At 48.0% G+C, this 17406-nt stretch overlaps 1 pseudogene; it reads left to right on the top strand.

The window, feature by feature from the left end:
• The first annotated feature begins 5157 nt into the window (after positions 1-5157).
• LOC146817409 (uroplakin-1b-like) overlaps positions 5158-17406 on the top strand; it is a 139219-nt pseudogene continuing 126970 nt past the window's right edge.

Consider the following 17406-nt stretch of genomic DNA (forward strand, 5'->3'; position numbering starts at 1 on the left):
CTATTCCTGGAAGGCGTGCTCCCTCAGCAGAAGGAGTGCCTCCTTTCAGTGTTGCTTGGACCTTTATTTCCGTCACCTTCATTGCCAGAGACTTACTGAATCACTATACCCCAGGTGATTATACCATCTCCTTCTGTTAGTCATGTCTGTCTGGACTGTCTATGTTTGAGGCGTGTTTGCTACCCATGTGCTTCCTCTTGTAGGTCACGCCCACCAGCAGACCCAGTCGTGGTTCCAAGGCATCTTCCCCAGCCGTCCTCATCTCCTCTGGCTCCTCTGGCGGCCTCCCCCGGTTCCCTGGTGGTCCTAGGTAGTATTCACCCTATCTGGGGGGGCTAAGGGTACTGGAGGGGGTTGTCCACGTCATCCCTGCGGAATCACCCCACGCAACTAACGGTAAGCAGTGTGGGGATCTGACAGAATACGAAGCCCACGTTGCACATTCCGCCTGGGCGACATGGATAACCCTACGGTTACGTTACAAGACATAGCCGCCATGCTGACTGCCATACAAGCAGAAAATCGCAGCTTGAGACAAGATATAGCGACCCTACAGGGACAAGTGGGTACCGGGCCCTGGGGGACAACCCCGACGGTCAGGACCAGGCAGGGAGAGGTACTGAGGCCCCCTTTATTTAACTCTGGGAGCCCTGGGACTTCTTCCTCTGTGACAGCTTCCCCCATACAGGTCATAGCCCCGCATCTTGCACAATTAGCCACACCAGAACGCTATTATGGCGACAGCTCGAAGTATAGTATCTTCCTTAAACAATGTCATCTTCACTTCATGGCCCGTGCATCCGCATTCCCTGACGATGCCTCCAAGGTAGCCTTTGTCCTTTCCTATCTGGGAGGCGATGCCGCTCAATGGTCGATACCTTTAGTTGAAAATGATGAACCTCTGCTCTACAATTTCCCTGTGTTCAAGGAAACCATGCGGCGTATGTTTGCTCGGCATACGTTTGTTCAAGTGGCAGATAATGAGCTGCTTAATTTGAAGCAAGGTAACGCTGACCTACTTCATTACATAATTACTTTCAATCGCTTAGTGGTGGAAGCCCGATGGCCCGAAACAAAACAGGTGTCAGTTTTTTACCGGGGCTTGCGGGATGAACTGAAAGACCTTATCTCGCAAATAAGCGAACCACCGGAGGAAATAGGCCCCTTCATTGACATGGTAGTCAAACAAAATTACAGACTCCAAGAACGTCGGACTGACAGAACTAGGAGAGGGGAGAGCCGGTTCCCCATCTATAAGGAAACCCCAAAAAACCAAGACACCACGGAACCCATGCAGATAGGCGGCATCCGTGGCCCCTTATCCAAAGAAGAAAAAGAGAAAAGGAGAACCCAAAACCAATGCCTGTATTGCGGCAAGAGCGGGCATTTCGTCAAGGAATGTCCGGTGAAACCCCGCAAACCCAAAGAAAAGACGCCTTTTGTTCTTCTAATAACCCGTGGAGAAGGGTTGGGAAATGGGGCAACCCAGTAGTTAACAGGGTCTGTCTACTGGGGTTGTCTGATGAGAAAAAACAGGCCCCTATCGTCCACAATATCCCCCGACACAGGGGTCTACCCGTGCTCCTCCGTTCCTCCTCGGGGCTATCCTGGCACGTCACGGCGCTAATCGACTCAGGAGCAACAGGCAATTTCATTGACACCCAGTTCTTGGCCGGCCTGGGTATGTCCCGTAGAGAGAAGACAAAACCAGAAACCGTTAAGGCGGTGGATGGCACGGACCTCACTTCGGGGCTTATCTGCTATCAGACCGAAGACCTAGAAATGAAACTGAAGAACACCCATACTGAGCTCATTGCCTTCGACGTGATTGATGCCCCGCAGTTCAAATTAATTCTGGGTATCCCCTGGTTGACACAACATAATCCTCACATCAATTGGGTGACCAAGGAGCTCACATTAACATCCACTCATTGTAGGTCGTCCTGTTACCCCTCAACGGAACGCCTGATCCGCCGGACGGTGCAGGCCTGCACCCTACCACTCCACAAAATTGGTATCATAGCACCAGGGGGCATCCCTGTAGAATATCTGGATTTGGCCCAAGTGTTTGACAAGAAAGGCGCAAACACGTTACCCCCTCATCGCACCTTCGACTGTAGGATTGACATCATTCCAGGTTCCACACTTCCATGCAGTCGGGTTTATTCCCTCACAGAAAAAGAGAACGACCACCTCCGCAACTACCTCAACGAATATCTACAGAACGGCTTTATCTGTCATTCGCGGTCTCCCGTATCTTCCCCTCTTTTCTTTGTGGCAAAGAAAGAAGGGGATCTGCGCACGTGCATTGACTTCAGAGCGATAAACTCCATAACGATAAAAAATCGGTACCCGCTGCCTCTGATCCCAGACTTGTTGGACCAAATGAAGGATGCAGCAGTTTACACGAAATTGGATTTGCGTGGGGCTTACCACCTGGTTAGAGTCCGAGAGGGGGACGAGTGGAAGACCGCCTTCAGAACGCGGTACGGTCTCTTCGAATATCGCGTAATGCCCTTCGAACTCTGCAATGCCCCTGCTGCTTTCCAATTTTTTATTGATGAGGTGTTACGGGAGTTTATCGACCGCTTTTGTATAGTCTACATAGACGACATACTGATCTATTCGGCAACTATGTCAGACCATGTACCACACGTACGAGCTGTTCTCCAGAAACTACAACAACACGGCCTGTACGTCAAGCTGGAAAAAAGTGTATTTCACGCCACCACAGTAGAATTTTTAGGACACATCCTAACCCCGACCGGCGTCGAGATGGACTCCAGGAAGGTGAACACTATATTACAATGGCCGTCTCCAGACTCCGTAAAACAAGTCCAGAGATTCCTGGGGTTTGCGAACTATTATCGTCGCTTTATCGCTGGTTTCTCCAAGATAGTGAGCCCCATCACTTGCCTATTACGAAAAGGAACACGGTTTTGCTGGAGCCAAGAAGCCGAAAAAGCATTTCAAGTCTTGAAATCATGCTTCACCTCAGCACCAGTACTAAAGCACCCGGATCCCAATCAGCCCTTCATCGTGGAGGCCGATGCCTCACAAAACGCATTAGGAGGAGTATTGTCACAAAGGGACCCCGAAACCGGCCTACTCCATCCAGTAGCCTACTATTCCAGAAAGCTACAGCCAGCGGAATGCAACTATACGATCTCAGACAAAGAACTGTTGGCCATTAAGGCAGCCTTCGGAGAATGGCGCCATTACCTGAAAGACGCCAAACACTCGGTGACCATATTCACTGACCATAGAAACCTACAGTTCCTCCGTTCAGCCAGGGCTCTAACTGCCAGACAGTTACGGTGGACCCTCTTCTTTAACGAATATGACTTCAGGATTACCTACCGGCCAGGAAGAGAGAACGCCAAGGCCGATGCCTTGTCTAGGATAGATGAAATCGACAACAACCTACTCCCTTCAGAACCAGTACCCATCATTCCAGAAAATCTCTTCCAAGGAGCAATGATCACCTCCTCCTTTCTATCACAGCTACGAGGAGACCTAGAACAGAAAAAACCGGAAGACTGGACACGTAACATCCAGGGGGTAACAGAACAAGACGGATTACTGTACAAAGGAAAAAACTACTACCTTCCATTAAGAAGCCATCAACAACAGGCATTGTTCCTGTGCCACGATCATCCTTTATCTGGACATCCCGGATACCACAAAACCAAAGATCTGATACAAAGACATTTCTGGTGGCCAACTCTAGCCTCTGACACACAGGCACACATCGCCCGCTGTACCGTGTGCGCACAAGGAAAAAGTTCCTCCCAACCTACAGTGGGATTGTTACATCCCATACCAGTTCCACCCTACCCGTGGCACACGGTCTCGATGGATTTCATCGTGGAACTTCCAGAAACCAAGTCAGGTGACACCACCATTCTCACTATTGTGGATCACCTCACCAAAATGGCGCACTTCGTGCCTCTCAAAAAACTCCCATCCGCTGCTGAACTAGCAGTGATTTTAGTGCACAACGTGATCCGGCTACACGGCATTCCTTCGGTTCTGATCACAGACCAAGGGCCTCAATTTATATCCCGATTCTGGAAGGAGATCTGCAGCCTTCTAGACCTGGAAGTACGCCTATCCTCCGCCTACCATCCTCAAACAGATGGCCAGGTGGAGAGGACCAACCAATCCATGTACCTCCGTTGCCTGCTACTCATCATTGACAAAGAATGGTCCGAGGTGCTGTGGTTGGTGGAATATGCATACAATAATAACAAACATACAGCAACTGGACTCTCACCGTTCTTTTGTCTTCAAGGCCACCACCCTAGAACAACACCATGGGAAGATAATCGCACCAGCGACGTACCCACTGTACAGGCGTATCATTCCTTGCTCCGTTCTATATGGCAACAAGCCCGCTTTGAACTAGCCAAAACAAAAGAGACCTACAAACACAACACAGACAAACACCGACAACTCGAACCCGATTACAAGGTGGGAGATAGGGTATGGGTGTCCATTAAAAACCTCAACACCCATGGACCCAAAAAGCTGTTACCCCGTTATGTAGGTCCCTTCCCCATAGCACAGGTGATCAACCGAGTGGCCATGAAACTAACATTACCTACCCAAATGAGAATCCATCCCGTCTTTCATGTTTCCCTCCTGAGACCCACTCACCCTGATTGTCCAAATACCACACCACCACCCCCAGTTCTTAGAGACAACCACGAAGAGTACGAGGTCCAAGCCATACTTGATTCCCGTAGAACCAGAGGTAGGCTGTTCTACCTAGTAGATTGGAAAGGTTATGGCCCCGAAGAGCGATCCTGGGAACCCTTGTCCCATGTCCATAACACACCTCGCTTAGTCCGCGCTTTCCACCTCCAGCATCCCCAGAAGCCGCGTCCTGCGACCCCAGTCTAGCCAGGAGGGGGGTCTATTTTAGGGGTGGGTACTGTCACGTCCTTCCCCCTGCTGTTGTGTCTGGCGTGCTGAATGTACTGCCCATGCGCGCGCCTGAGCACCCAAGGACCTATCGAGGAGGGTCAGCGGTCCAGTTGTTCGACGTGACCCGCCTCGAACCAATGAGCGAGTACTTCCGGGAGCGGGTCTATTTCACCCGCGAAGCCACAGAACTCTGGGCTTCGTATTAACGTCCCGAGCCTACGCAGGAGCATGGCTCAATCTGCAACCGGACTCTCGTCCGGACCGCGCAAGGGCGCCAACTACCGCTGGATCACTCGAAGCTACAATTCCGACATCCTGCTAAAGGCAAGGTAATCCTCCTTTGCTTTCTCCGTTGCGCAGGAGCGCCTTAGGAGATTCCCGCGACCCGTGTAGCACACGGGGTCGCTGTAACTCTCTGCACCGCTCGTGCTCTAGCGCGAGGCGGGCACATTTCTGGGTACCTCGGCGCAGGAGCACTACCTCAGTTTCCTTGGGTTCCGTCCCTTGCTCGCCGCCTCCTCTGCCCTTCTTTGCACCGCACACTCTCTCCTCAGATGTTGGCAGGACTAGTGTCATTCCGGGAAAAGAGCACGTTCCGACAACACTAACCAAACTGTTTAACAGTTCCTCTGCACCTCGCGCCCCGTGGGGTTCCCGGCGGCGTGCCTCTTCCCCTCTCAGTCGCCAGTGGGACCTGGCTGGGAAGTGTTCTGGGCCACTTCACAACAAGGGTATTCTCCATCTATTCCTGGAAGGCGTGCTCCCTCAGCATAAGGAGTGCCTCCTTTCAGTGTTGCTTGGACCTTTATTTCCGTCACCTTCATTGCCAGAGACTTACTGAATCACTATACCCCAGGTGATTATACCATCTCCTTCTGTTAGTCATGACTGTCTGGACTGTCTATGTTTGAGGCGTGTTTGCTACCCATGTGCTTCCTCTTGTAGGTCACGGCCACCAGCAGACCCAGTCGTGGTTCCAAGGCATCTTCCCCAGCCGTCCTCATCTCCTCTGGCTCCTCTGACGGCCTCCCCCGGTTCCCTGGTGGTCCTAGGTAGTATTCACCCTATCTGGGGGGGATAAGGGTACTGGAGGGGGTTGTCCACGTCATCCCTGCGGAATCACCCCACGCAACTAACGGTAAGCAGTGTGGGGATCTGACACCTTGGTCGTGATGACAATAGGTGCCAACCACGCTGAACTTTCAATCTCCTGTATAACCCCTTGTCTCACTAACTTTTCAAACTCTAACCTTAATGGTTCTCTCATTAATAGGGGGACAGATCGTGTCCTGTGCACCACTGGTATCGCCCCCTCCTTCAATACAATTTTGTGCATGTAGTTCTTTAGCAACCCCAATTCTTCATTAAAAACTTCCGGGTAGCTCTTTATGAGTGTGGCACACTCCCCTGTGGGTTCAATAAGCAAAACTTGTTCATCGTCCAGCTTAATGCCCAGCTCCTTCTGATATTTCCATCCCAACAAACTCGAACCCTCTCTCGTAATATACACCTTCCCCACAGTGTGTCTATCCTTGAATGAAATACGCATCCTCACCATGCCTTCTAACGGTATGGGAACTCTGTTATACCCAGCAGGAGATATGTCTGCTGTTTCCAATTTTATACCATGCTTTGAAAATTTCTCATCAAATGTTTTCTTCTCAACCAGAGTAAATGGAGAACATGAATCAGCGTATACTCTAAAACATTCATCATCCAGCCTTATCTCACATGTGGGGTACACAGTCTTATTTTCTGTGCTCTCCTCCTCAATTTGAAAATTGAAATTTTTTTCTGTTTCTTCCCCTGCCTCATTTAGATCAACCATATGTACTCTAGGGGTAAACACATTACATACTTTTGAAAAATGCCCCTTTTTGTTGCATTTCCTACACACAATATTCCTGGCCGGACATTTCCAATTATTCGCTAAATGATTATGGCTACCACATCTGAAGCATTGCCAATTTCCCGTTTTCTTACTAGCCACCTCCTTTTGTTTATGATCCACCATACACACTGCCTCAGTGTTCGCCCCTTCCTTTACCTCAGACTTCTCCTTAACTGCTTCCCCTATTTTCATTTCTTTCATACACTGTGCCGTGTGTTCCAGGCCTTTAGCTATACTAATGGCCTCCTCTAGATCAGGGTTTCTCGTGAGTAGTTCCTCTTGTACTTTCATATGATTCGTGCATCTCACCAATTGGTCCCTTATAAGGGAATCTGTGAGTGCACCAAACTCACACGTGGCTGACATGCCTCGCAAAACCGCAACATAGGAGGAGACCTTTTCATCCTTCTTTTGACTTCTTTTGAAAAATTTGTGTCTCTCCAACACCACATTTATCTTAACTTTGAAGTGCGCTTCCAACTTCCTCAACGTATATTCATACACATCCACTCCTTCATCCTCCTCCAGGGGGTCATCTTCCACCAATCTCCCTGTTACATCCTCGTACACCTTTCTTCCTTGTATTCCCAAGTTATGTAATAAAATGTGCTGCTTTCTTATGTTCGAAAAATTTCCACCCCCTATGGCAATCAAATATGACTTGAATATTCCAACCCATCTCCTCCAAGGAATGTCTGGCTCCCCTAATTCATTAAAAAATGGGGGTGGCTGACTCATTCCTGCACCTGCCATGTTATTACCAGCAAAAAAAAAACTTCACTCACCAAAGTGCCACTATACGCTACCCTACAATGCACAGATCACATGAATCTATGTTTGATAATTTTAAAAAAAAAATAAACACATTTCTCCCTAGGGAAAAGGTAGCTGGCAAACACGCTTACGAAAATACCAGAGGTCCTAAGATTTGTACAAATAGTTAACTTCCTCACACTTCCCTTGACAAGTGAAAGAACAATTAACCCCCCTCAAACACCATAAGGGATCCTGAAAGTCACTGAAATTCTTCAACTTGTATAGTCCTCTTTCTATGTCTCTCCTCAGCTTTCCTCCGATTTGCCGTTGTCGAGGGGGAGGCGCCGGCTGAACCGCCGACAGGAAGCTACTCCTGCGAAGACTCTTCCCTCCACACGCCGCCGACTGCTGATGAACGATTACACGCCTCGTCGAGACAGGTAGCTTATTATTTTCTAGCCCCCTTGCGCCGCAAAGAAACACACTCCTTCGTTACCGTGCGTGTGTGTAGAACGGCTTCCTATTTAGAGGACTTCCTCACAACAGTTCTTACTACGAAGTTCAAACAGCCAGTCACCGCTTCCAAAGCTCCGCTGACAGACCGCGTAGAGTAGGCTGTCCGCCCAATTCCATCTCCTCATACACATGGATCAGCTGTGCAGCCCTCGAAGCTGGAGGTTCGCAAATGCCCCCCAAAGTTCACTCTTCCAGGGCGATGCTTCTAAGCTTATACACACAACCTCAGTGCGAGCGCCCAACTGAACTTCTCCTTAATCTATTGTTCATTACTCCTTCCTTATTTTAAATACCAGTTACTTAGAAGTAGGACCCTCCGTCACTCACAGTCGCAAATCCGCATCTTAAGGCAACACTTTTAACGGTGATCTGGCCCCCAAAATATAGCGCCTCACCGCAAAGGACGTAGTTATAATTCAGCCTCATCCGATGCCTGTTCTTCGATGACCGGTCCACTTCTACTCCGACACCAAGTTGAATATCAGCAGGGGAGAATGCAGTGCCGTCCCTGTCACGGCATCCCTCTTCACTCGTCGCCAAAATGACGTAATGAGTGACGCTGGTTAATAGCTTTAACTTCTTTATTCATTAACATAGGTTCTGCATCCTCAGCTTGGTTGTCAAACTGTCAATAGCCTCGAAGTCAGCCTCATCAACATTCTGAGGTAGACTTCATGTCAGGGTTCTATCGCCTGTACCACATGCGTGCCAGGGGAAGGGGTGCATGGAACATTCCAAGAAGGGAAAATTACAACACAACCGAATTTAAGTATTTTTAATAAATCCCTTTCTTGGACACTGCTTGTAAATATATAATTGTCAAAACCCTTTCCACAGAGGGCCATCGCTCCACCATGTATTAGCAACCTACAGTGCAATGGTCCCGCCCCAAACATTATATGGATTAGAATTGCTGGGTCTGACCTCCTATTTAGAGTGGGCAGCCGTGGCCCATGGAGGGAGTTACGTGGGGCGGAAAGACGGGGCAGGGTGGGGGTTACTAAACACCGGAATATGGATAATTGGAGGTAAGTAAACAATTAAAGAAATAAAACAAATTTCGTTGCGCGACCTGCATCGCAAAATGCGATGCAGCGCGCGCTACGAAATTTGTTTTATTTATTTAATTGTTTACTTACCTCCAATCAGAGGCGCAACTAGAGCCAAATTTCGGGGGGGCTAAGAAAAAATTTCGGGGGGGGGCTGAATCTTTAAGCAATAGGCAGAGTGGAGCTGCAGGGGCTCTTAGAAGGGGTGAAACAACAGCGAGGCCTCATTAACATGCAAATGGTCTTTTAAAGACCTGTGAAGTGCTTGGGTGCCGCTGTGTGTGTGTCGGGGAAGCTGTCTCATCCCGGGCTGCCACACACGACGGGGGGGCTGAAGCCCTTTGAGTCCAATGGGTGCTGCGCGCGTGCCTCCAATTATCCATATTCGGGTTTTTAGTAACCCCCACCCTGCCCCTCCCCCGCCCCGCCTTTATGCCCTGCGGAACTCCCTCCACGGGCCTCGGCTGACAGTGGGATAAGTTAAAAAGGTGTTGCCTAAAAACTCCGATGCGCTCTCCGAGATATTGGAGCAAACTAAAAACCTCAGAGCACATCAAATTTGCTATGTTACATAAAGACGAGATAGTTAAATGTGAATTCAGTTGGGCATCAAAGTTAACGAAGAGTTTACAGGTAATAGCCGTTACCTTGAATGCAAACAATTTTTCTGTGGCACAACCACTGGCCTACTTAAAGAAAGGTATGAGCGAGTGCAGTCAGATGGCTTCAAAACAAAGGAATCTTCAAGTATTTGAGCCTTAAGCCTTCTGTGCTCGATTATTGTGAATCTTGGGAATCTGACATTCCCTTTCCATATTTACATGAGCTCACTAATCCCCAGATCAGCAGTGCTATTATTAAATTTAGAATAGGACTTCACCAACTTTATGCACACCCGTTAGGGATTTCATCATTTAAGAATACAGAAGAGTTGTGTGGATGTGTGTTGTGGTTGACGTGTTACACTGTGGATATTTTTAAATTCCACGACAGAAAATTAAAAAACCCATTAAAAAAATACAATATAAGGTCTCGATTGGTAGCAAAGAGCTTTCTATTTCAAATGCAATGTATGGATATAACTTGCGCCTTAGTGAGATTTTTAATGATTTTAAAATAGTTTTCTCTTTGTTTGTCCATTCTACTGTTGTACTGAGGGAACTTTATAGTTTTAGATTCCGTTTTATCATGGGATATCATGTACCTTGTTTTATTGTTTCAGAGATCATGTCTCTGAACATTTTTTGACTGACTGGCTGACATACTTAGAATATCTTGTAATTAAAAATCTAAAGCCACTCCCTATAACGATGACTAAATATGTCTAACTCAAATCCATCCTTGGTTTAGTCTATTTGTTATAAATGGCTGCTACAGTCGCTCTTTGACATGATTTCTGAGTATGTGTCTGCCATAACCTCCATATCTTCGAAGGGTTTTGGGTTCATTGTAACTTCCAGGTTATTAAGAATGTACGAGGGAACCGCTTGCAATTGGCTTCCTGTCTGGTGGAAAACTCCCAATTGGGTTTATTAATAGATCCCCCTTACATACATTGCAATCTTTAGTGTGCAATAGATTAAACAGATTTTCATACCTATGATATCTTGCACAGAAGAATCTAAAACCGCCCCCTAAAACGATGACAATATATCTAACGCAGCCACGGCTATGGAGGGAGATCCGTGGGGCGGAAAGGCGGGGCGGGGGAGGGGCAGGGTGGGGGTTACTAAAAACCGGAATATGGATAATTGAAGGTAAGTAAACAATTAAATAAATAAAACGAATTTCGTTGCGTGACCTGCAGCGCGCGCTACGAAATTCGTTTTATTTATTTAATTGTTTACTTACCTCCAATTATCCATATTCCGGTTTTTAGTAACCCCCACCCTGCCCCTCCCCCGCCCCGCCTTTATGCCCCACGCAACCCCTCCACGGGCCTCGGCTGGTCACAAGTTACACCATCTTGCAAATTTACTCATTGGCGTCTAGTGCATCTTAGCAAAAAGGACATTTTAGCATATGAATGTTAAAGTTGCTGTTGTCTCCCCCACTTGTTTTTTTGTTTTTAATCCATTTGAAAGGACAATGACGAGACCAGAAATATAGATATTTAAAACCAAAATGACATGCATTGAAAATTAGCAAGATATTTTAAATCAGCACAGATAGTATGCTGTCCTAACATATGCCCCATATTGTCTTGGAGCCACATTCACTCTCTAATATACCACATTCATTAATATAAGGCACAGGCATATGTGTATCCCTCACCTGTAGTGAATAATGGAAGTACAAACCGATGTATATGCACATTTGACGACGATGGGCTCCAGAGCTTGTTGGTTCACTGGGGTGGCGAAGTGAACTAAGGAACGATGATGGATTCAACCCAGATCTGTGACTGGGGGTGAGTGTCTGAAATGTTTTGGCGTGCCACCCATCATCTCTTTGTCTTTTCTTTGATCGCCCTAAGTTGGCAGGGTATGCCCAGATGGGGGTCCCTTGCACACCTTGCCACTGGATTCAAGCTATCCTGACTAATAAGGGGTGTTACCCCGAAACTGGTCTCAGGATGCTTGTTTCCGATCCAGAGAAGAACTGGCTTGGCAGTTTGGGCTGTAATCCCATGAGAAACAGGGTCAAGACTGATTTGCTTATGCCTGGGTGTGAACTGGAGTGGTGAAGTGAGCTAATGAACGATGATGGATTCAACCCAGATCTGTAAAGTGGGGTGAGTGTCTGAAAAGTTTCAGTGCTCCGGCCATCATCTCTTTGTGTTTGTAGTTAAAAAGTTGGCCTTTTTCTACCTAAACCAAATGCGCCTTTCCGCATATGTCCAGGGTTGCATGACTGATAATGGTTCTCATATGGTGTGATATGTATTCCTTCCAGACAGGGGCCAAAAGGGTCTTGGTTGTGGGAATCGGGTTTCTTCCCTGAGCAGGATGGCCTGAAGAGTTGTACTCAGCCCTTACTGGGCTTCATATGGTAGCCTGAGGGCTCTGTTCATCCCCTTTCTCACTTGTAAAGCTGTCTGTGCTGTCACTCTCAAAGGCATTTGACACCTTGGCCTGCCTGCCCTTTGTTACCATAGACAGTTTGGATTGAGATCCACATGAAGGAGAAGAACTGACCACAACCAGTTTACGGGTAGAAAAATAGAGGGATCCCAGTGGTAAGTTGTCTGACCTCCTATTTGATCAAGAACTGAACTCCTGGAGAAAATCCAAAAGTACGGGGATTTTGGCGACTGCAAATGGCTGCCTGCGTCTCCCACCAATGCTTAGCTCCAACTGGAGTCTCTTCACATCAGCAATGATCACTACATCTCCTGCCAACGCGGTCTGCTCTTCATACTGACAACAATCTCCATACGACTCCCACCAACATGAAGTTCCAGCCGAGAATCCTCGCATTGACTTTGACTGTGTGAGAAAGTATTCTCGCCACTGGGATGAACCTGGTCCCTGCATCTAACCCACGCTCAATCAAAGTCGACCTGGACTTGTGACTTTGACCATGTGACCAGCTAACCGCAAGTGGTGCTTTGCAATACTAGGCACTACTTTTGTCTTAAAATGTGAAACATTCATAACTCTGGTTCTACTTAGTTGATTGTTGTCATTTGGGTGTCATTGTATTTATCAAAATGTACTTTATTTTTCTATGTAGGTTTTGATTTTCTTGTGTTGTATTTACCTCTAAGTTAAGTTTGAGTGCTCTATGCCAAACTACCAAAAGGTTAAGCCTATGTTTCTTTAGTGACCTTTGTCGTTCACCACAACAAGGATTGTATTTATTAATTGAGTGCGACTCACACTCCTCTCAGTTAATAACTCCGTTTCTTTCCTCTGTGGCAGCGGTCGGATCTTGTACCTGTGTTTGTGGAGTGCCACTCCTTAATTGTTGATTGGCTAATGTTTCCCTTTTTTCAAATGTAATTCCTGTCTAATACTTGGTGCCTATGATAGTTGTCTGCAAAACTGGAAGGAGAACTCAGCAACATTGAAGTCTACACTGTGGCGGAACTAAAATCATGGTGTAGGGAGAAGAGGCTGCCGCTAGCTTGAGGCTCCAAGGAACTGGAGTACCAGATAGCACTTAGAGTCTTGGAGGTGGCCCACTGACAGCTTTCTACATCACAGGAGCAGGAGGAGGATGATTATGAAATTGAAGGGGAGGATGAAATGGAGGAGGAAGGAGCGAACCTCCGGCCATAGCCCCGGATCTAGAGAGAAAGGGAGGAGGGTCTACAGAAGTGAGGTCCCCTTCTGTGTCCTACCACATCCTGGCCTTAGAGGAATTGAAGCACAGGAGGTCTCAAAGAGAGCTGAAACTGCAGCTGGCCAAGTTGAAACAGAGAGAGGTGGCTGGGGAGAAAACATCTACAAAGAGCACCCTAGAGGAGAAAAAGGCTGAGGCAGAGAGAGCGTTAGCAGAGAAAAAGACGGAGGCTGAGAGGCCTTGGAGGAAAGGACAGTAGCTCTGGAAGAGAAGCAAATGTTGCTGGGTCACAATATTAGTCAGAAGGAATCGAAGGCTAAGAGGCTCATGGAGTTGCAACCTAGGTCAGGCCATAACTAAAGCCCGCTCGACTCTCCCGTTCTGGTTGGGCCTCCCCTTGTCTCCCATGGGAAGGGTGGCCATCTCTAAGATGGTGGTGCTGCCGCGCCTTTTGTACTTCTTCTACACACTTGCCTGCCCCAGAAACTTTTCAAGGAGATGGTATCCTTTCTAGTTTCGCTGATATGGGGTAACTCAAGGGCCAGGGTGACTCTCCATAAATTATTCCTGCTGCCATTGGATGGCGGTTTAGGCACCCCAAATTACGAGCAATATTATGCCGCGGCACAACTGCAGTGGCCAATGTGGTGCCTAACTAAGAGCAATCTCACCCAGCTGGCCACGGTGGCCCTGTCTTGGGATCCCCCAGTATTACTGGAATGGATGTCAGACATGTCTACTCTGACCCAGAAACACCAAGATAACAGCTTAATGACAGTGGCTAGACAGAGCTGTTCCAGATACGTGATGCCCAAGGACCAGACCGCGCTATATGCCCCTGGCCTGCCTCTGGAGATACTTCCTGATATGTTCACCTGTCATGGATGCCTGGAATTGGGGCCCTGGAAGGAGAGGGGGTTAGACACATGGGGAGACTTGTATGTAGAATCACAATTACAAACATTCAAGGAGCTAGTAGATAGTAAATGTCTATGAGGTACCCCAGAGCTCCTTTTTGCTACACGCTCTGCTTACATGCCACTCCTTGCGAGCGTGGGATAACGACCAAGCAGAACCATCCACATTGCACCTGTTATAAACACTGCTCACGCACGGTCAGGGTAGACATGCCATAACAGCCGTCTACACCTCTTTTAGACTAGATGACCCACCCGCACTGTCTACACTTCGCGAGTACTGGGATGTCGAGCTGTCTACCACCCTCTCTAATAAGCAGTGGCTGCAATGCCTTACTCACCCATAAACTATCTCGACCAACGCCAGACTGAAGTATACTCAATTTATTTACTTCCACCATACGTATCTCACACACCATAGGTTGGCACTTATGTACCCCGCTACTGTCGACATATGCCCAAGGTGTGGGGACCCGGGAGCCACATTCACACACATGGCATGGACCTGTAACGGTATTCAAACATTCTGGACTGATGTAGCCACTGCACTCAGGGAGGCTGCGGACAGCCAGGTGAAGGCAGGGCCTATTATTTTCCTATTGGGCGTCACGAAACGCAGTACATCCCGTAAAGGCCTGAATACATTTTTAGATCTTGCCCTGGGCCTCGCCAAACAAGAAATAGCCATGACATGGAAGGCGACACTGGGTCCTAACAAATACTCGTGGATGCTTGATCTCCGCACGGCGCTAGTGTCGGAACACACAAACCAACTGGCGAACGCAGCGCGAGCAACAGCGCCCCCGCGACTAACTCCTACTCAGTGGCAGGATTACCTGACAGTGATTGAGGCCAAACTCCCCGCAACATGCCCTCCCTCTTAGACCCGTTCTCTAGAATAGGATCCTTGGCCTCTTCAGGTTCTCAGGACCCACGCTGACCCATACATATATACGCCCTCAATTATCGAAGTCCTTGCCCCCTACAGCCTTCTCCTTGTTCTTTGCCCATCGCTTCCTCCGCTTCACCCCACCTTGGCCCATTTACCACTAACGGACCACCACACCCAATGAGCTACATGTAAGTTACCCACTGATATACCACACCGACAGGCACACTCAGGCCTACATCTACACATAGAGATCGATTTTATTTTTCCTTTTGTTCCTGTTGTTCAGGTTATTTTACTTTATTACTCATATAAGATTTAATGGAGAAATTGCTCTGTGTAACATTGGCGGATCTCCCTTTGGTTCACCAGACCTTTTTGACTGTGTGTAAATGTACTATGCTGCAGTACCGTGCAGCTGCATGGCTAACATGGTGAACTTTCTGGCTTACTAATTGAGTATTTCCTGGCACCCCGCCTACGCGATTCAAATTATTGTCATTTTGCAATGTCAATGTTGGAATATATCGTCATGGCGATGATAATGATGTTACTTTGTCAAAATCAATAAAATTCATTTACAAGACAAAAGAGGCTCATGGAGTCCACTGAAGATGATGGCAGCAACACAGAGGTGCTGAGCGGAGTCAAAAGGGTCCACATTCTCAAGGACCTGGTGCCTACCTATATGGTAGGGATAATCTTGATGAGTAGTTTGCAGCATATGAGGTTGTCCTCCATATGCATAGAGCCCCAGTGGTGGACTTAGGGGGGCAAGTCCATGGAAGCACATGCCAGTTGCTGGGCGGGATACCGCCCAACAACTAGAGGCAGCTGACCAGATAGTTGTCCTGTTCTAATTAAGGCAGCCCTTAGCACCAAGTTTGGTCTCATGCCAGAGAAATACTGCTTGAGGTTCAGACACAGTCACAACCTGTCTAACCAATCTTGGGAAGATTCTGTAGATTATTCCTGTAAAGCACTAAATGGGTGGGTAAAGGGCAGCTAAATGAGAGACTTTGAAGGGCTTCACAATCTGATTCTGAGAGAGAACATGCCCAGTAATTGCTTTAAATAGTTGTACCAACACCTCATAGACTCCAAGCTCACTGTACCCAGAAGACATGAAAAGAAGGTTGCCTCTGGATTAGTTCCAGAGGGTTACAGAAGGTATCTGGGGTTCAACAGAAGGGAGGACAGGGTCCCCGCCAGAGAAAGAAAGGGGAAGACAGGGAAAAAGCAAAGGAGTGCTTACAGGACCCCGAGAGAGTTTTCAGAGAAAGGATTCCCAGAACAAGCCTGAGCAAAAAAGGGCGATTTTTTATGGGTAGAAGTCCATGGGCTTCTTCAGGCCAAAGTGCCATACGTGCTACCAGTATGGACACTTTAAGAGGTATCCCATCGGCAAGTGCAGAAAATAGCTCCCTCTGGTGGGCCTACCCCTGGGACGACTACTGTAGTGCTCATAAAGGGGGTGGCCCATTTATTGTTGGAGGAGGACAGAGATTACCCTTGTGTCCCTGGGTGACAAAGAGATGTTACCAAAGGCCCATATGCCTGACAATACCAAGAGGAATAGACAGTGGGTTACCATCAATGGGGGAGGGTGGAGGTTCTGAAAGACACAGGACCCAGAATGATGACTGTTAGGTATCATCCAGTGTCCTCAGAACAGGTAGTCCGTGATGTAGTCCACCAGGCTGTGACAGCAGCTAATCAGGTGAACCATTATCCAGTGTCTCTAGCTCCTTTTGAATCGGGTGCCTCAGGTTTCTCAAAGGTATCTGTGAGTCCAGCTATGCCAATTGACTGTCTGCTAGGTAATGACTTAGAGCGCACTATGTGGAAGGAGATGGCGCTCAAGTCTCACCTGAAGATGTTGGGATTGCCTGAGTGGATGTGCCTGACCACACAGCCATGGCAGCCAGGAAGGGGAATGAAAAGGACCTAGAGCCTGAAAACATGTCCCACGAACTTGCCAATAAGAGGAAGGGCTGTGGGCATGGGAATCCACCCCTAAGATTCCCACGATAAGGGAGGAGGCTGATCCTGAGTATGACGACCCAGAACCTATAGGGGGTAGACATTGATGCCCTAGGGGACCTCCCTGCATTTGCAGGGTGGGAAACTGAAGGAGGACTGTCCCAGGCAGATTTCTGAAAAGCACAGAGGGATTGTCCTACCCTTCAGGGACTATGGCGGCAGGCTGGGGCCCAGGCAGTTGGCAACAAC

The sequence above is a fragment of the Triturus cristatus genome, chromosome 6 (genome assembly GCF_964204655.1).
Source record: "Triturus cristatus chromosome 6, aTriCri1.1, whole genome shotgun sequence".
NCBI lineage: Eukaryota > Metazoa > Chordata > Amphibia > Caudata > Salamandridae > Triturus > Triturus cristatus.